Source organism: Mesoplodon bidens, assembly GCF_964165515.1.
Source record: "Mesoplodon bidens genome assembly, chromosome: 17".
Classification (NCBI taxonomy): Eukaryota; Metazoa; Chordata; class Mammalia; order Artiodactyla; family Ziphiidae; genus Mesoplodon; species Mesoplodon bidens.
In genome coordinates this window covers 18,457,289-18,477,794 of record NC_138174.1, presented here as the reverse complement: position 1 = coordinate 18,477,794, position 20,506 = coordinate 18,457,289, and the positions used below count along the sequence as shown (strand labels likewise).

At 39.7% G+C, this 20,506-nt stretch overlaps 1 protein-coding gene across 6 annotated transcripts in view; it reads left to right on the top strand.

Annotated features, from left to right (window-relative positions):
- Positions 1-12,642: 12,642 nt before the first annotated feature.
- FNDC3A (fibronectin type III domain containing 3A) overlaps positions 12,643-20,506 on the top strand; it is a 169,571-nt gene continuing 161,707 nt past the window's right edge. The window contains exon 1 of one of the 6 annotated variants that reach the window (XM_081215165.1): positions 12,643-12,721. The gene's annotated coding sequence lies outside the window, so the exon portion shown is untranslated. The other 5 variants (XM_081215164.1, XM_081215166.1, XM_081215169.1 and 2 more) reach the window with 5 other exon arrangements.

Here is a 20,506-nt window from a genome sequence, read left to right as displayed (position 1 = left end):
TTTCATCTTGCCTATCTTTCTGTGAATATGGTTTTTCTTCCACAGGCTGCAGGATTTTAATTCTTCTTGATTCTGCTGTCTGCCCTTTCCATCATGTTTTCTAGTGTGGTCATATTCAAACATTTATTTGCATGTCAAAAAGTACATTATTTTTGATAACTTACTTTCCTTTTACTAATGCATTATATAGCAGTTATGATGTACTGATTGCTTAAAAATTGTATGTATTGTTGTTATATTATCTATGTATTTTATTTCATTTGGTAAAGAAGGCATTACAAAATATTAATTACAAAAAGATGTATCTGGTTCAGATTTGGTTAGGAACCACTTGATCCAGTCCAAAATTTTCACAGACCTTCACTAAAAGAGCTATTAAAGTACATGCTTCATTCCACACGAAGAAAAATGAACCTAGAGGGAAAGTGTAGGATATGAGAAGCAACATGGAGAATAGAAATAGCTAAAAATATGTTAGTAAATATGAATGACTGAGTATAAATTAATATATAAATATATTTTTATGTTCAATTAAGAAATATATTAAAACTTGAGAAGTAACGAAAACAGTAACAAAATGAGAGCATTGAGAAAGCAGGGGAGTTGTGTATACTAAAGAGTAAAGTATGCCAAAATTGGAATTGTGCTCAGCGAGAGTATAGAAATAGAAATAAGTAAATAAGCCCATTAAAAGAACAGAAAAATAATCTGTAATTTCCAAGCCAGCAGAGCAAATTATGGGGCACATGGAAAACTTTGTTTAACCCATTAGAGAGCAGAAATGAGGGAGAAAGCAAAGAAAAATATGATAAAAAGAAAATACAACTAAGTGTAGAAATATGTCTAAATAGATGAGTAATCACAGTAAATATAAATAGATTATACTCACCTATAAAATGGTAGAGATAATCAGAATGTGTAGAAAATACAGCCTCTGGATTCTTATATGAGACACATGTGAAATATAACTTCACAGAAAGACAAAAAATAAAGGGACAGAAAAATGATATATGCTAAATCAGAGAAATAGAAAAACATTTAATAGCAAAAATAAAATGAGCCAAAATAGAATTTAAGGCAAAAGGTATTAATAATATAAAGAGAGATATTGAATAAGAAGAGGAAAGAATGATCCACCAAGAAAATATAGCAATCTTCAACATATGTGTCCTTAAAAGCATAGCTCCAAAATATATAAAGCAATATCTTACTAAGTTACTAGGAGACATGGACAAACTGATAATCTCCATGGGAGATTTTTAACTGAGAGCTGAAACTCAAAATGACTAATAAGAATATTCAAGAGTTGAACAACAAAACTAACAAGTTTGAGCCAATTGATATGAATAGACTTTTGCATCAAGTAGAAAATATACATTATTTTCAAGTGCACATTTTTTTTTAATGACCACATATTACATCACCAAAGAGAGTTCAACAACTTCAAAGAACAGCTAATGTATAAAACATGTTCTCTGCCCAGGATAAAAAGGATTAGAATTCAAGAATAAAATGTTTGGAAAGAAAAAAAAAGTAATCCTGAATAACTCTGTGGATCATAGAGAAAATCATAATAGAAATTAAAGCACTTGTAGAACTGAATGGCCATGAATGCACTACACAAAAAGCCCCCAGGAAGTAGTTGTTGAAAGAGTAAACTAGCATCCAAAGTTTTTGAGTCCCAGGCTGCTGGCTTTCAGTTGTCATTATGAAAAATACAAAATGAAGTATTTGAAAAACAATAGATAAAAATAAGGGACCAGGTAAACTCTAAATAAAGATAACAGTTTTCAAACTGTCGGGCTAAGACTTCAAAAGATACTTAGCGTATCTAATAGAAAAAAACGTTTCTAGGATCTCACTATAAATGGTATTATCCCTACCACCTATGTGATAAGTAGACCAGGAAGAAGTCTGGTTTATAAAAGAAGCAAACAAACAAACATTCCAAGGGTAAAATAACAAGTGAGCCATCATTAAGAATGCCAGCATCCACTAGCTTACCTAACTGATGGAAAACCGAACTTTGCGTCATATATAGAGTCCCAAACCTATCAGCTATGAATTTAATAAGCTTAAACAAGTCTTCAATAAAGCACAAGTTGATAGAAGAGAGAAATATTTCTTATTTTGCTATATCTATTTCAATTATTCTCTTTCTAAAGAGGAAAAAAGAAATTACTTGAAAGAGTAAAATTAACTGGAAATCCAATCAAATGTTTTATATATGAACAACAAATATTTCATCCTCTTGAAAAGAAACAATTTTTAACACCAAGTTTCATTTATAGGTCTTTGTCTACATCTTTTTGCGTACTGTTCGATGGAATATTACTGCAATAATCCTTACAAATCTAGTCTAGAAAATTTTCACCTACAGCATACAAAGGTCATCATTAAGAATAGTTTAAGCAGGCATTTAAAGGTTAATGGAAGCAGTTCTTTTCTTTGAGTTACCTTTGCATTGTAGAGACAAACTGTATGAAAAAAGATAACAAATACTGTCTTCCATTATATAAATACTCAGGTTTTTTTTTTTAATTCTTTACTCTTCTTATAGACAAAATGTTTGCTTCCATATAATCAGGCCATTAATGGAAAAAAGTCATTGGATTTGCCTTTCTTCACACCAGGTGGGTTGCTTTTTTAAATCCCCTTTTCCCAAATAAGGTACTGGATTTTGAAAGAAAGATACTAATTTGAAATCCTCTGATATTCTGTAGAGTTAAAGCCCTGTTATAATAGACAATCTACATTAAAAGCACAGGCAGTCCCTAAGTTGCAAGAAGGTTATATTCCAAAAGTTAATTTGAAAGTCTGCTGTTTAGAACTTGCAAAGGCATTTTGCCATGGAAACCAAGTTATAAATGACAGTTGAATTTGCAGGCTAGCCCACAAAAGTCTATCTAACCCATAATGTGTCTGAATCCAATTGCTTCAAGAAGAGGTTTGTAACAGAACATAATGGTCCACTGACAGGCTGATAGGTGGCCCACTTTATTGGTATCTCTCAATTTAGGGTTGTTGACCTGTCATTTTAATATTTTTTCACTTTATCCTCTAAAAATGTATTAGTCAAATAATAATACCTTTCTATAAAAAGTACTTAACATTTCTCATAGCCATGTAGATTAATTTAGGACTTTGATTTATCTTACAGCAAAGGATAAATAAGTATCAATACTCTTTTATTTTCCCTCTGATAAAAACCACGGTTTCTTTCTCTAAAAGCTTTTTTTTTTTTTGCTTGATGTTTGTTTTCTGCTAACCCTGAAATTTATGCAAAGTTAAAATTCCTTTTCTAATCACTAGTTTTGATGGTTAAGCCATAAAGGTTTTTCTCTTGTTTTATTTTTATTTGTTGGTTATTTTAAAAGCCTTTGATAACAACAGTGGCTTGACAAATATCAGTGATGAAGTCCATTAATCAACAATACCACATAGCTTTTCACTTTTGCCATTTCACTTCTCTGACCCCTGATTAAAAATATGTGGTTTATGGGGCTTCCCTGGTGGCGCGGTGGTTGAGAGTCCGCCTGCCGATGCAGGGGACGCGGGTTCGTGCCCCGGTGTTGGAGGATCCCACATGCTGCGGAGCGGCTGGGCCCGTGAGCCATGGCTGCTGAGCCTGCGCGTCCGGAGCCTGTGCTCCACAACGGGAGAGGCCACAACAGTGAGAGGCCCGCGAACCGCAAAAAAAAAAAAAAAAAAAGTGGTTTCTAAATTCCTCATGTGCCACCCAAGGTCCTTCTTAATCTGGCCCCAACCTACTTTCTCTCCTCTGTGTGATAGCTTCCATCACAAACTTTTACACAGGTTTATTTTTTACCCCCAGGCACACTTGGATTTTTCCAGTCTCACGCTTTTGTTAGCTATCAGTCCCATTAAAGTCCCCTCCTCTGACCATTCTATTTGAAGCCTATTCTTCAAGATTCACTTCAAATTTCACCCCTTCTGAACTAACATGGAATAATGGAAAGGATGCATTAGAGTTACACAGACCTACATATGAATTCCAGCTCTGCTACCTTCTCAGCTGTATGTATTTGAACATATGTTTAGCTTCTCAGAACCAATGTTTCTCATCTATAGAGGGAGAACTAATAGTACTTTGATCACGATGTTGAAGATTAAATCCAAAAAATTAAATTTAAAAACACGATGCCTGTGTTTGATCAACCCATAGTAAGTGATTGGTTGCCTTTTTGAACCCCAGGAGCAAATTTTATTAGAGCTGTTCATTTCAAATGTTACATTTCTGAATTTTTTCTGCATGAGTAAGTACTGTCTCCTTAACCAGATATTTTAAATGTACCTGGTTGAAATCTACCAGTCAAAGTCCAGGCAGGAAATCAGAAACCATGCTAGGTATTTCAGACAGAGGGATTGAATTCAAGGAATTTGTCACCTGGATATTGAAAAAGTGAAAAGGCAACAGGGATGCTGAAGGAAATAGCTAACACCTGCTGGGCTGGGCTGGGCTGGGGCAGGGCAGAGAACTAAATGATAAAACTTCATTGCTTAGAGGAAGAGTCCTCATATAATTAATGCCTAGATCTCTGAGGGAGGTGTTGTATGGCTGGTTTTTATGCTAATAAGGGAGTACCCATTGACTAGTCCTGGTAGCATTGGAGGGATGTGGCACAGCTGGTGCTAAATATGCCAAAAGACATTGAAGCTATTTTGGAGTTGTTATCTTCTGACAGGAATTGCAAATAGAAAGCAAGTCCAGTCTCTCCTTCACCAGCCTTCCAATTTTTCTTTAATTACCACAGCCTCCATTGGCCGATCCTAAGAGGAAGACACCTAGTAAATGAGTCTGGGAAATGTAGTTTCCAGACGTACCCCCAGCATCCCAGAGCAGGACATAAAAGGGTTGGCTTGGAGATGAGAGCAAAATATAAATAATCAGTACAAAAATTAAATTTGTTAAGGTCAAGGCATTTGTTCTTTGTACAGAACCTTCAATATAAAAGGTATTCTTCTCTTTTTTTTTGAATATTTATTTATTTATTTGGTTGTACCAGGTCTTAGTTGCTAAAAGATATTCTTCTTGATTGGTTCTCTCCTTTGTGATGGACCTCTCTCTGAAGCATATTTGGATTATCAATTTAAATTAGATTCTTACAAGAAAGGAGTTGCTCTTATTCAATGTTGAGTAAGATGCCTAGTGTAATATCAATGTTCAATAGAGACTGTTTTTAAGAAAATTAATATAGTAATTCATTTCATTAACATCCAAGTCTCTCATCAGAAGTACTTAATTGTTTTTGTAGCTGGGGTCACAGCTTGAGTTAAACTGTTTTTTAGTCTAGGATTTGAGCATGTTTGGGCACATTTACAGAGCAGTAGGGCAGTCTGTTTACAGAAGAAGGGGAAAAAAACCTCATCCTAACTGAAGAGAAGTACGAAAAGTTCACTTCAAGGTCAATTGCCCAGTGTTAAGGAAAAGGTTTAGTAGAACATGTTGTCTATTCCATGCACTCATGCCTGAGTCCTAGAACTACAAATAAATTATATAATTATATGCTTTGCTACGATGTACACGGGAGTTTTGGAGCCGAAGACGAGAGCAGCAGGAGATGGTGCCCATGGAAAACTGTATCTTGGTACAGACATGAGTGCCCTTCAAGTTAGGCGTTGGTAGTTTTGGCACAGATAGAAGTGCAACGGGAGAGTTTTGTTGGCTTTGGAAACAACAGGAGAAAATACCTCAGTACACCAAGGGAGGGGAGGAGGAAGATGGTAAATGTCATCGAGTTTCTCAGAGGACTAATTCTTGGAGTGTACCTGTGCAAATCCCTGGGGATTCTTAGAATCATCTGAAAGAATTTGAGTGTGGATGGGGGAAGAGTGTGAGACTACTCTGTGAGCTCTACCACAACCCTATTTTTACTCTTAGTCTGCTGTAACTTGGGAAAATGGGCTACATTTTAATTCCAATGTTTTAAGTCAGTAGTTTCTCTAATTTGAAGTTGAGTATTTATTTGGTAAAGTCATCTTTCATTATTTTTAAAATGAGTCTCTATTTTAGTAATGGTAATTATACTACTAATTAATTTTAGCTTTTGTCTTTTCAATAGGATGGTACTGGGTTTCTATCTTATAAGTACAGTGTAAAGGGAAAATAAGATCAAAGTTCAGTTGTGCCTTGATTTTTAAAAATTTTATACATAAATGTTGGAAATTAGAAATAAAATTAGTATTTTATTTACCTCATTAAAAGTATTTAATTTATAAACAAGTTCCCTAGTTTTTCTCATTACTATACCTCATTGTCCTTATTTAAAAGATGCCTGTTTCTTTGGATATGTAAAAATTAAAGGCAACTTATTGTATGAAGATATTTGCTGTACTTGCCATGAATAGTCGATTTGCCTGGTAGTTTTAAAATGCAGTTTGGTTTAAATATTTTCTTCTGAAATTTGTGGAAGAACTTTAAGTTTGGTGACAATTGCATTTAGGTTATCTGAATCTTCATTTCCTAACTCATTTAAATTTTATTTTCATTTTTTCTAGATTAAAATCCCATTGTTATCTTGATAAAGTATTGCTCTGGTTTTGAAGTTTGATTTTTTGGAAAAAAAAAAAGGCAGGTAGTTTGGAGATAGTTTTTTCAAATCCCAAGTCATCTTTGGCCACATTGTCATTATAGATGCCTATCTCCTTCTTCTGTCTTTAAAATGGATTCATATGTCATCTGGTTATGCTGGATAATGATCGTGGTGTGTTCAACCCCAGGGCTGCTATCAGTGCCTCCTAAAGCTGTGCAGAACATCAAAGAGCTGTTGACAGTCTAAAAGACAGATATAGAAACCTTATTTTTTCAACCTAGAGAAAATCCTTGTAATCTGTCTATTATTGTATAGCCCCTTCAGGTCAGGAACCTATTTAATAAGTCCTGGCCAGTAACCAGATAAGACTTTCCCCTCTTTGGAAGTAAGACTGTCTCCAGTAGCACTGCTTTGAAACCATATCATTAACACTGACAAATTTGGGCTATTAGGATATCATTTTGTGATTAAGGAATTCCTTAGTCTTTCCTAATTGGTTTCTCTATAAAGAAGAAACAACATAAAAGACTTGAACCATGGATGAGCAGTTTTCTTGAACAATTGAGTCAATCCTATTTTAACTCCGTGTCACAGAGAGAAAAACCATCTTATTTGTGAAAGTTGACTGCTGTTTGAGCTGTTCTAAGATGTTCAAAGTATGGCCCATGGACTACCTTCATCAGAAACTCTTGGAGTGCTTATAAAATGCAGATTCCTGAATCCAAACCTTGGTGCAGAGGACACATGGTAGAACCACTATATCTTAAACAAGCACTCCAGGTGATTTTTATTCATGCTGAAGTTTAAGAACTACTTTTCTAGGACAGAATTAACTCTTTATCAAAAATCACTGAATCACTGAATGGATCTTTTTGATTTTTGAAAAGAAAGTAAGGCTTCCAAGGCTATTCTGGATAAAAATGAGGGCAGAAAACAAAAAGCAAAATTGCTCTGAGTAATACATTAACAAGAATTTGGGAATTGTCCCAAGACAGATTGGGGGGGAGGTCCCAGAAATTTAGAAAAATGTGGGGAAGGTTCTTAGTAGAGTGAGGGTCCAAAGCAACATAGTGGCAGGGTGGGGTCTGAGGAGAATGATGGCCAGTGACAAATTTCCTGTGGTGGGAATGGCCAACGTTCAATGTCAAGTTGCTTTTTATTTTATTCCTTGTTTGCTTTTAGGGAAGGAGCTGTTTCATCCATGGAGCAAAGCATGGCTGGGAAAGCATGGTGAGGGATGGAGATTGCAACAGGATAAAGAATTTGGAGCAAAAGTTAACTCTGGCCAAGTCCCCTCCTGAGTATCTTTGGAAATATTGAGGAAGGTTCTGAACTTTCCCAGCCTCACCAGGTCACATTATCCAGGACATCCTAATCATATAGTTATTATTTATTTACTGAGCATCAGGCATGTACCAGGCATTTTCAAGCATTATGCCATTTAATCCTGCAAAGTAGGTATTTTATCTTTAGTAATTGAGGCTCAGGAGGATAACATGCCCAAGATCAATCAGTCAGTCAGTAATAGAGCTGAGATTGGAGCCCAGACTTACCTGACTCCAAAGCCTTTCTCTCCTCGCCCACATTATACCACACCCCTCAGAGACCAACAAAAAGCTTCTGGCTGCTTTAACCGGTGTACCTCCAGATCAACTGCTTTCACCTCCTCTCCTCTTCCAGACTTGCACCAGTTCCCCATCCAAAGAGACGAGCAATGGCAGTTAGTGTTCTCTCTGGTTCTGAGTTACGACCCCCCAGGGTTGCTCAGAGGATTCGGCCAGCACAACCCTCCCACCTCAATCTTCTGTCCCAGCTCTCTTCCTCACCAGACTTTCCCCCCAAACGTCCTAAAAGGCAAGTCTCCATTGCCGTTTGACTTTTTCATCTCTTTCTTTCTCTTCAACCCATCATATCTTGTTAAGAGATGTGAAGGGTCTGAGATTTTGTGCTCCTTGCAAGCTAATAACTTAGCCTGCTACAGTTTCTTGGATGCTAGCAGAAGACCTGAGTCTGAACTTCCGTGGTGGTGCAATGGTTAAGAATCCGCCTCCAATGTGGGGGACACGGGCTCTACTCCTGGTCCAGGAAGATCCCACGTGCCACAGAGCAACTAAGCCCGTGCACCACAACTACTGAGCCCGTGTGCCACAATTACTGAAGGTCGCGCGCTCTGCAACAAGAGAAGCCACCACAATGAGAAGCCCACGCACCGCAACGAAGAGCAGCCCCCGCTCACGGCAACTAAAGAAAGTGCAGCAACGAAGACCCAACGCAGCCATAAATAAATAAATAAATAAATAAATAAATAATTTTTTTTTAAAGAGGAACTTTCTCCAAAAAAAAGGAGACCTGAGTTTTCTGAGTCAAAGGACTGTATTACACATGGCACAGCAAGCAGCACCAGCTTCCTGCTCACAGCAGTTCCTTTGCCTCGTGATCTCACCCAGGGCAACATGTAGTAACCCAGGTGATGCTGTGGGTTTGCATCAGAGCTGAGGAACCCCAAGCTTAGGAAACCTCCAATCTTTCACAATGGGCTATAAGCAAACCTGCTTAACCTTTGCTACAGAAGGAGATGTTATCGTAATGCATGGTAAACAAGTGTGCCTTCTACTCCAATAGGAAACACTATCTCTGTCTTCTAAGTCTGTCTGCTATACAAACATTTGGAAAAGACTCTAGAGCAAAAGCTGCTGGTGCCTCTGCTTACTATATGTACTGAAATACGTCAGCTCCGTGAAGAATTGTCTCCCAATGTATTCCTGTATTTCCTCCCACTAACCATACAAAAGATTCCTCTCTCAAAAGTGATCAGTAATCTCCTAATTGTATGATTCAACAACTTTCTAGAATGCTGAAAGGGACCTCAAAGAACAACAGTCAATCATTTAAGAAATATTTATTGGGCAGCTACTAAATGCCAGGCACTGTGTAAGCAAAAATAGGCTCAGTTCTTCTCCTCATGAAGGGAGCAATAGACACATACCTAGTATTTACACATACCAAATGTTACAAGCTGTGATAAGTCATAGAGGGAAAGGTACATGGTGGTAAGAGGGCTGACATCAACAAATGGTCTTGAACTTGTCTGGGAAGTCAGAAATGTTTTTCCTTACTCAAGTTAAAAGGGAAAAGAAGGTCACGTGCAGAGAGCCTATGGCTGTTGGGATTACAGCACGTTTGAGAAAATAAAAGGCAGCCAGGAGGCCTTCCACACAGGAAGCCCGGGGAGAGTGGTGTCAGATCAGACTAGAAAAGGCAAGACCTCACATGTTCTGGTAAGCCACCTTAAGAATGCTAGTCTTATCTTAGAGCAATGAGACCCTGTTTAAGGGTTTTATATGAGAAGTGGCATGATCTTATTTGCTTTTAGAAAAACTGTTTTGGCTGCAAAGTGGAGAATAAAGGCTCAGATTGTATGCAGTGAGACCAGATTAGATTGGTGGCAATCGGAAAGAAGTAGGCCAATTTTAAGATTTTGGAGGTAAAATTGCTAGCACTTGGTGCTGCAACAAATATGGTGAATGAGAGGGAGGGAGATACCAGCGGTGACTACTGCTTGTTTGATTTGAACAACTGGATAGATGAGGGGAAAGGAAAACAAGAAGAATTTTTGAACTAAGTCGGACTATGTAACTTTGAGACTTTAAGTGAACATGTCAGTGAAGCAGTTGGTATCAGATTTGGAATTTAGGGTAAGGGACTGGGACACTAGAGACACATACGTGGAAATCATCAGCATATAGATGATAACTAAAGCCATTGGGGTGGATGATGAGGTTTAGGCCAAGAGATTATAATGAAAACAGAAAAGAGACTGAATTGTGAGGTACTCCTATATTTAATAGCTAGGGAGAGGAGAAGGAATCTGCAAGGGAATTAGAGAAGTGGTACCCAGAAATATAGGAAAAAAGCCAAGAGAGTATAGTGCCAGAGGAAGAACTATTCAAGGAAATAAGTGGTCAAAGTGTTGGGTATTGGGCTTCCCTGGTGGCGCAGTGGTTGAGAGTCCGCCTGCCAATGCAGGGGACACGGGTTCATGCCCCAGTCCGGGAAGATCCCACATGCCGCGGAGCAGCTGGGCCCGTGGGCCATGGCCGCTGAGCCTGCGCGTCCGGAGCCTGTGCTCCGCAACGGGAGAGGCCACAACAGTGAGAGGCCCGTGTACCGCAAAAAAAAAAAAAAAAAAAAAGTGTTGGGTATTATTCAGAGCTCGAAAAAGATGAGGATTTTAAATAACCCTTATTTTATTGATAAGAAAAATGAAGCACTGAGAAGTGACTTGTTCAAAGTCAGTGTAAATGCTTGTCCCTCTCTGGATTCCCAGAGAATTCATACTGGTGCCCATGCTAGGATTATTTATGTGTGTGATTCATTCTCTCCACAGAACATAAATTCCCCAGTCCTCGCTTGACTCAACCTTACAGCATTGTACACTGTTGACTAATCTATGTCTATTTTCAGTGACATTCTTGAATTGTCTTAGTCTCCTTCAAAATAGCTGTTCTTTCTTGTTGTGCCTATACATGTAGGGATGCCCAAAATATAATTTTTTAAAAATTCCATTTCTCCCACCTCCACACCCAACCCCAAAGGAATCAAAATCTTGAAGGATGGATTATAAGATTCTGTCTTTTTAAAAAGTTTCCAAGTAGGGGGCTTCCCTGGTGGCTCAGTGGTTGAGAATCTGCCTGCTAATGCAGGAAACACGGGTTCGAGCCCTGGTCTGGGAGGATCCCACATGCCGCGGAGCAACTAGGCCCGTGAGCCACAACTACTGAGCTTGTGCGCATCTGGAGCCTGTGCTCCGCAACAAGAGAGGCCGCGATAGTGAGAGGCCCGCGAACCGCAATGAAGAGTGGCCCCCGCTTGCCACAACTAGAGAAAGCCCACGCACAGAAACAAAGACCCAACACAGGAAAAATAAATAAATTAATTAATAAACTCCTACCCCCAACATCTTTAAAAAAAAATAAAAGTTTCCAAGTAGGAAGCTTTGGAAATTACTAGCGTAGAGTCAGGTTTGGAAACCACTCCCTTAGTCTCAGACCAAACAGAGCTAGGGCAGCAATACAGAAAAGCCACCCAACTCACCCACGCTCTAATAAATCCATTTTTTTTTTTTTTTTTTTTTTGCGGTACGCGGGCCTCTCATTGTTGTGACTTCTCCCGTTGCGGAGCGCAGGCTCAGCGACCATGGCTCACAGGCCCAGCCGCTCCGCGGCATGTGGGATTTTCCCGGACCGGGGCACGAACCCGTGTCCCCTGCATCGGCAGGCGGACTCTCAACCACTGCGCCACCAGGGAAGCCCAAAATCCTTATTTTAAAACAACATACAGTTGTGCCTCAGTTATCCAGAGACCAGCTTTCCAGTAATTGTCTGGAAGAGGGCCAAATCTGGAAGTTAAGAAAAGGAAACCTCTCTGGCAGAAGAAGAACTTCTTGAGAGTGAACAACAATGAAAATATCTCAGGATACCACTTGACATACAGTCACTGTCCTATTTACTGATGGGAAGAAGAGGAAGAAAAGAAATCTCTCATTGGCTGACTGTGGATATAAACATCTGATCAATCATCACCTGGAACCATAGAGAAAAGCAGTCAAGAAAGGAGAAAAGAGTAAAAAATAGTAAAGTAGAAAGGATGAGAGGAAGGATCTGAGCGGATCAAGAGGCAGATGAGGAGATGAGAAGTAGTGACAGATATTAGAAAAGGTGATGAGAACATTCCAAAGAGAAAAAAGATCACCTAAGTAGAGATCCTATATACCTCAGCAATCCCCTGGGACTAGCTTATGGCCAAGGTATGGCGTTTGATGGTTAGTCATCAACAAAGGATTTCATTAACCATTGTATTCCTTAAGAATGTAGGGAATAAGTACATTTTAAAAGGATTTCTGTAAAAAGGTGGGGAAAAAAGCACTGCTGTTTTTTAAAGGCAGCACAATTCATAAGCTGAAATAAAGCCAGAACAAGGAGGCTGGGTACGTCGTCATTGTTTCTGAGGGGACAGTTCCTGGGGTTAGACTCCCCGTCCCAAGGACAACCCCCATCCCAAGTCCTCCCGTGGAAACTGCAAAAGGAAGCAGCCCTGACCGGCCCTCAGGCATTATTGCAGCGCCCCCAGTTGCTGGAGGTTCAAGGAAATCTCGGCCGCGTTCCCTTGTAAGTCTTCGGGCTGTTGCACAAATTAAGGTAATGGGTTTCCACGCGTTTCGACTGGGGAAGAGACCAAGAAACTAACCCTCACGTTTCCAGCTGAAGTAAATATCTAAATATTTTTGTTTGTTTAAGAGCTCCTGGGGTGTAAGCGTTTGGGGTTGAAACCATCCAAGCCCACTTCGGTTGGCTTCCTATTCCTTGGGGGAGTGTCTTTAAAAGCACCTGCCGGCATTAAGTTTTGTGCTTCCTGAAAAAGGCCGACCCGGTGCGCCTCAGAGGGAGTCTTTTACAGTCTGGACTGAGGAGTGTGTGAGCGGCTCCAGGAACGTCAGCTGGCTCCTCATTTCCCTAGTGTCGCTAGCAGCCTGACCGAGGCGGCGGCTGCGACGACCCAGGCGTAGCCGGGCCTCAGGAGAGAGCCCGGAGCCCCGGGAGGGCGGTGGGCGCCCCGGCAGCGGCGACGGGGACTCTGACGCCCCGCACCGGCGGCTCCGCGAGCGCCTCGCGCTCCCGGTAGAGACCAGCGGGGCAGCGGGCCAAGGCGCGGGGCGGGGACGCGGGGTCCGGGCCGGCCGGGGGCGCCGTCGGCTGGGCTCGCGCAGCCGCACTCGGCGCGCCGACTCCGGGCTCCTCCTCCCGGCTCCGTAGTAAGCATGGCGGCGGCGGCGTTCGTGGTCCCTCGGGTGAAACAGAAAGCGGGAGCTACGCGGAGAGGGAGCGAAGAGCGGGGCTGAGGCGGCACCGTCACTGCCGGGAAACCACCCTAACAGTCAGTGCGCCGGCGGCCGCGGCGGCCCCGAGAGCTGGCTCTGCCGCTGAAGTGGAGCGAGAACGATCAGGAACCCGAAGAAGAGGCGCCGGGGTAGCCGCCTTCCTCCGCCTCAGAGCGGCGTGACTCGGAGGTGAGAGCGCGGGCGCTCCCTTCGGGAAAGGTGGGGGAGACCGAGGCGTCCGGGTCCCGTCCCCCCCGCCCCCGCCCGGGGCAGGCGCCGCGGAAACCGTTAGGCTGGGTGTGAGGGGCCGGGGCGCTAAGCGGGGCTCGGGCCCGTCGAGGGGCCTGGCCCACCCGGTCTTGTGGGCGCGCGCTGGGCGGAGGGGAGTGGGCCGCGGGTGGGACCCGTCCACTCACGGGGCACCTGCTGGGCCCGAGTCTCGCCGGGAGGCGCTCGGCGGGGCGCGGCCGCGGCCCCGCCACCAGCCCTAGGAGGCGGCGCGGCGGCTCTGGCGGTCCTCCCTCCGCCCCCCTGGCCCGCGGCCCGCGGCGAGCCGCGCCGCAGACGGCGGCGCTGGGGGGTGGGTTGCGGAGCCCTCCGGAGCGGATCGCCGAGCGGCCGCGGCGCCTTCGGTGTTGGCCGCCGGGCAGCCGCCAAACTTGAACGCTCCTCTGAAGAGAGTTTCCCCCGCTCCTGTTGGGGTTAAAACCTCGAAAACCCGCCCTTGTGTATTTGATCCTGTTTGGCTTGTGCCAATACCTGGCCGTTCCTCCAGCCGGCGGAGTTAACCACCTGTTCGGTCGGGGGGTGGACTCCGGGCTGCAGTCCTCGCCCTGTTTAACAGCCTGGATCTTTGAACCTCTGACACAGCTGTGGAAGGACGTCATGCGTTAGGTAAAGAAAATGAACACGTAATTTAGCCATAAAATCGGGGGCAGAACGGCGGCGGCTTTAATGAATGTAGTCGTTAGTCGTTCTTTTATTAAACTGTTAACGTTAAAAGCCTTGGGATAGTTTTCTCTGGGGGGAAGGAGGGTAATGGATAGCGGGGTGCTACGAATCATAAATACGGGATTTTCTTTTGTGAAATTTCATGTAAGTTCTTTTGGACACCTTCGTGTCTGACCATCTATTAACAAAGAAAACCAGGCTGACAAGATTTTTTTTTTAACTGTATAATCCTCATGTATGTGTAGACTGTAGGCTCTTAAAACTGAGCGGCATAATTATTCAGCTTTTTCCCGTGGTCTGTGTTTTTAGCTCTTGGAAGCAAAATTAGTGTGTGTTTTTCTGTATTATAAGAATGAAATAACAAAAGTTGAACTGTTACTATAATGTTTTATCACCATGATAGTACCAGCACCAGCGCTAAACATATGCCACCCGGGAGTTGGAGCCATATGTTAGGCAGAAACTAATTGAGTTTTGTGGCTATGATCTTGTATTTGGGTAAATATTTAGTTTTTGTGTATTTGCTAAATCTGTAGTTCTTGCCATCGTGTAAGTTTTTAAATCACCTAAAAATAGTCCAGAGAAATGAGTCCCCTGCCTGTTTGATATTTTCTTGGTTGGTTTGACATTTCTCAAGTAATGAGATAAAGTGCCCACTGAGACAGATGGTGGACTTAAAACAGTGATAAAAAGGATTTTACACATCTTTGATAACACAGAACCTAAAATTTTGCTTTCAGCTTCTTAGCCCGCTGAGAATTGTTGCTATCACCACTTATACCAGTTATTGGGAAGAAGGGATGATGACTTGACAGGAAAAAGATTTTGTTAAAATTTTTATAAATAGTGTTATGTTTAAGAATTTTAGCACTATCACAAATTTTATGAAATTTTCTTCTTTCCCTTCATAGAACACCTCTCAGTTTTCTTGTGTAGGTTAACTGAAAATTTTTTATCTCAAGCTGGCTGCTTTTAACCACCTGTATGCTTCTGAATGAACTCCCCCGCTTTCCATTTTGTCTGAACCCTCAAAAATCATTGACTGTTCAGGAAAAATAAACTTCTGGTTAACATTGGCTTCAATCAAACATAATTATAAGGGTAATTTGCTTCTCCCAAATTAATCATATGATTCAAAAAAACAGATTTGGTGTCATCTATGTCATCACTTTCCCCCTTTGTATGAGTAACTGTAAGCTGATTTATCATGCATTTAGTGATTATGTTTTAATTTTTAAAGTTCTACAGTATAATTTTGAGCATGTTTTATTACTAATTATGAAAAAATTTCTCCCTCTTCTCTGACCAGCCAGGCAGAGGTCAGGATTGAGAGGTTATAAAACCCAGAAAAAAGAGAAGCGATGCATGATTAATAATTTTCATCGTCTTTTGTAGCTTTACTTAGGTAAAGAGCATTTAATTTATAATTTGTTTTAGACTTATGGGTAATAATTATGCCTGTTTAAAAATATTTGTATTTTTTTAACGTGCATACATCCAAGGCTTGTGCATCTTCTATTTTGCCTATATTTTTAAGATACAATTTGATGAAGTAACCTAAAGGTTTTGTTTTATTTTTCATGTTCTTGGTACATTTTTCTATGAAAATGAGTCTAGGTGATATCTTTGAGCATGATGTAGCGATATGCATGTGATTTCTAATTTTATTAGCCAGGTAATCAAAAGATAAATAATTGGTTTTTTCCCCTAGCAGTCTCTAGCAGACTTCAAACAAATTCACAATATTGTAAATCCAAAGGTTTAGAATACTGTGCATGCAATTCCATTGAGTCTTTTAGTGCTTCTTTTTATCACATTGCAAAAAGAAAAAGAAAAATGGCCCATATGGATATCAGTGTCGAGCTGCTTGCAGAAAGAAATTAATGACCAGTAGTGTTGAAAGGCAACTTTTTTTTTAACCTGTATTGGGAGCTTTTATAATTTTCTTAATATTTTGGTCCCATTTTATTTCAGAGTGTTATGCTGTGGTCTCCTTAACCCTTGATCTTTATCTCTATCCTCCCACTATTGTAGTTTTGCTTATCTTTCACATATACTTTCTAAGTTTGCATTGTAGCCTATGGTCTTCCATCAAGTTCCTTTGTAGGTGTCTTCCTTTGATATTTCCAATCACTTATCACCCATTACCATTCCTCAGGCTGTTTTTTCTCCAAGGTAGAGAGATGTGCTTGGGAGATGACATGTGCTCAGAGGACGATGAGCTACTTATTAGAGCGGGGATACAAAAGCAATAGGATGTGTTTCTTTCCTTCAAGTAGTTTACAGACTAGTTGGGGATACTAGACTAACACACAAGAAATCATTAGCAAAAATATAAGATGGCATTATTAAATTGTGTGGCAAGGACTGTAATTTAAAGGAAAGTGAGGCCACTGAGGGCTAGAATGATCCTGGAAGGCATTTAAAGGAAGTCAGACTTGAAGCTTAGGAAGGATTTAGATATCTAGCAAAAGGAAAGACTTTCCAAAAAAGATTGACAGCCAGAGCTGAAAGTAATAGCAAGGAGACCAGTCTGAGAGTGTGTAAGGTTAAGTATCAGGAGGAAGAAGGAAAGAAGGTTAAAGTCAAGATTTTGGCTAAGCCCTACAGCATGGTCAAGAGAGTAAGAGGCAGGGCTGGACACGTTTGGCTGTATCATTATGAACCCATCACTGAAAGAATGCTGCATCTACTAAGTATTTATATTAATAACTTAAGCTTTATGTATGAGGAATAGCTTATATGTTTTATATGTGTGTGTTTATTACAGTTTAGATCAGGGATCAGCAGACTTTTTCTTTAGAGTGCCAGATAATATTTTAGGCCTTGTGGGCCACTTACTGTCTCTGTTGAATATCCTTTTTTGTTTGTTTTTTTTACAATCGCAGGATTTGGCCAGCGAGCCTGGTTTGCTGACTTTTGGCTAATAATTGGCTAGGTAATTGTCCATATAGCACATAATATGAGCTGCCTTAACATCATTTGTTTACATGGTTGTTTTGTGTTTTGTTATGACTATCATTTATGTTTTTTCCCCTATATTATAGTAAGAATTAAGAGAACATGCAGAAATTAGTATTATAATTGTTCTTTTGTGGCCAGACTTCTAGCAACTGCCTAGACTGAGTCTCAGAACTTGGACATAAAAGAAGAAAAGCCTTTGAGCTAGGCCTTAGAGCAGTGAAAATAGCTACACCATGGAATTTATAATCTGTATAAGGTTAAGTATATCAACTGCCTATTCAGGTTGTACGTATTTTAAACTTTAACTGGCATTTTAGAAGCCTTGGCTAGGATGCTGGTGGCCTATAAGTGACAACTGGGGAGCAGGCAGTAGGAAACCTTGTAGGTTGAGTTAGTGAAGAGACAAACAGTTGGACATCCCTCAATAACTCCAAGAGTCAGTGTGTTATAGAATAGTCTAATAATTGATATTTACATTGATGAGTTTGAGCCATCAAGAAAAGATTGTATCATGTTTAGATTAAGGCAGAGAAAATAGACCTAGAAATCTCTTTTTAAATATTTTCATTATGATTATTTAAAGATAAGTTACAGTGATTTAAAGGATAAGTATCAGTTATTTTGAAAATTCATTTACATGAAATACCTCTTTGAAGTTGCTAAATTTATAGGTGTGTATTTCTAAAGCAATTCTATTTCCTTCACATTGTGTTTCATGTACCATTACTAGGTAAATAGTGGTGCCTCAGGTTATGGTTGCATGAATAAATTCACTAGGGTTACTCTGTATTTTGTATTATCAAGAAAGTAAGAATATAGCATAAGAGCATTCTTTGATTCAACAGACATTAGTAAATACATTCTGTATATCAGAGATAGTATTAGGTGCTGGGGAAAGTAAAGATGTATATGACGGAGAGCTGTCTGGATAAAATCAGTGGTGTTTCTTTTTTTCCTCTTAAAAACATTAAAAGCAAACAAACCAACAAAACCCCAAAACTTAAGTTAACTTTTGTCCTTTTGCCTATACTAGCATTTTCCATACTTTTTAAATGTATGTACTGTCTTAAGTTTTAAGGCAGTACAGGCCTTTTGAATTAAATTTCAGCCTTCATGGATTGCTACCCAATAAAAGTTTGGCTTTTTAAATTTTGGTTTAAGAAGAAATTAACAATTCACTCCCCTCCCCTTTGTTAGTACTTGAAACAGCTTCATTATTCCAGCTGTTTCCGTTTCCTAGATAGGAGATAAAGTACCTTGGATCTTAGTTCCAACTTCACCCTTGTTAGCCGTATGATCTCAGATTCGTTTTTTTCAATCTTAGGTTCCCAATTCTTAAAATGGAGAATAATGTCTATCCTGATTTCCCCACAGAAATATTGTGAGCAACCAAAGATATGTTGGAAACCATGACGATATTAAAGTACCATATGTGTTTACATTAATGCTACTACATTGGAAGCAGTGCAGCCTTTTTTTTTAGTAAGACCAGAAATCATGAGTTCAAGTTTTATCCTCCAAACTTCTGTAAATATAGTATTCCAATAAACATTTAGTTTACTCGAAAGTTTTAACTGCCTTCTTGGCAAAGAGAATGCACATTTTAAAAGCTTTCTTTCCATTCTTATTAATCTTTCAGTGTGGTCGGTATCCAGTGCCCCTCTTCTTTGCAAGAGAATACTGATCTTCATTCCAAGGAAATTCAGCTAGTCTTTCCACAGTGGGATAAAAATATGCAAAAGTGAATTCCTTATAGTTTTCTTTTTTTCAAGTAGAAGACTATTTATCTATAGTAATAAGATCCACTTGAACTCTCATTGGAAACTTGATTATTTTTTTAAAAATCCCATATAGACTTGCCAGATATGTGGTGGTACTCTCATTTTACAGATGAAACTATTACTTCTGATTGACTTCCATCTCTCTTCCTCCCTCACTTCTTGAGATTGCTTATGTGCTAATTGTTAGAAAGACAGAGTAAGTATGATGTGTACTTTGACATAAACCTTGGTGTAAAGGTTATCTAAATTTGATAAATTAGGTTGTGTTAATCAGCCTCTATCAGAAGTGTCTGAAAGTTACTGTTTTCTGTTTTCCTTCTTCAGAATCCACATTTTAATATATATTTGAACAGAATAATTTAAACAATTTAAGTGATTTCTTAGTGAAATCCAATTCCCCAGTAAGGAGAAAAAAAATCTTCCTGCTTCTCTGGGGGTTCTAAACAGATGTTTAAGTACATTTTAAAGCACAGTTAAGACTTTTCTTTAAAAAGTAATTATATGCTTTCTTTTGCAGAAATAGATGTCATATACAACAACTATGTACTTATGTTGAGATCTAGCTTGAAGGAGTAGTCATTTCATTTACTTCAAAATCAGTTTCTCTTAAGATTGGCTTAAATAAAAATAAAAGTGAAAACATAATTTATAATTTCTGATTTCATTATGTTTACATTTTCTAGATTCTTTTGGTTTGCTTGTAACAGCCATTCTTTTTTTGTTTTCCAAAGATGTTTTATTTTTTTTTAACTCTTATTTTATATTAGAGTATAGTTGATTAACAATGTATTAATTTCAGGTGTACAGCAGAGTGATTCAGTTATACATATACATGTATCTACTCTTTTTCAAATTCTTTTCCCATTTAGGTTATTACAGAGTATTGAGCAGAGTTCCCTGTGCTGTACATTGGTCCTTGTTGGTTATCTGTTTTAAATATAGCAGTGTGTACATGTCAATCCCAAACTCCCAGTCTATCCCTCCCCCCCACCCTTCCCCCCGTGGTAACCCTAAGTTCATTCTCTAAGACTGTGAGTCTTTTTCCTGACAGCCATTCTCAGTTACAGTTTCATTCTTAAGACTTGATTTTTTTCTATGTAGTATTTTCATTTGCAGTATATACTTTTTCCTTACATTTTAGTTAATGAAATATACTTTTGTTTCTTCCATGTTAGGACTAGCTATTTCCAGTACTTCAGATTAGTAGATAAATCATTATTCCTCAAATGCCGTAGTATGCTAGCAATTTTATTTTTTTGTTGATTACTTGAACCTGACCAAAACTGGTCTAATGTGTGTGATAGAGGAGACTTTGGATAAAATGTACAGGCAACTGTTCCTCTAGTTCATCTTCAGGCTGCTTCCAGACTAATATTTTA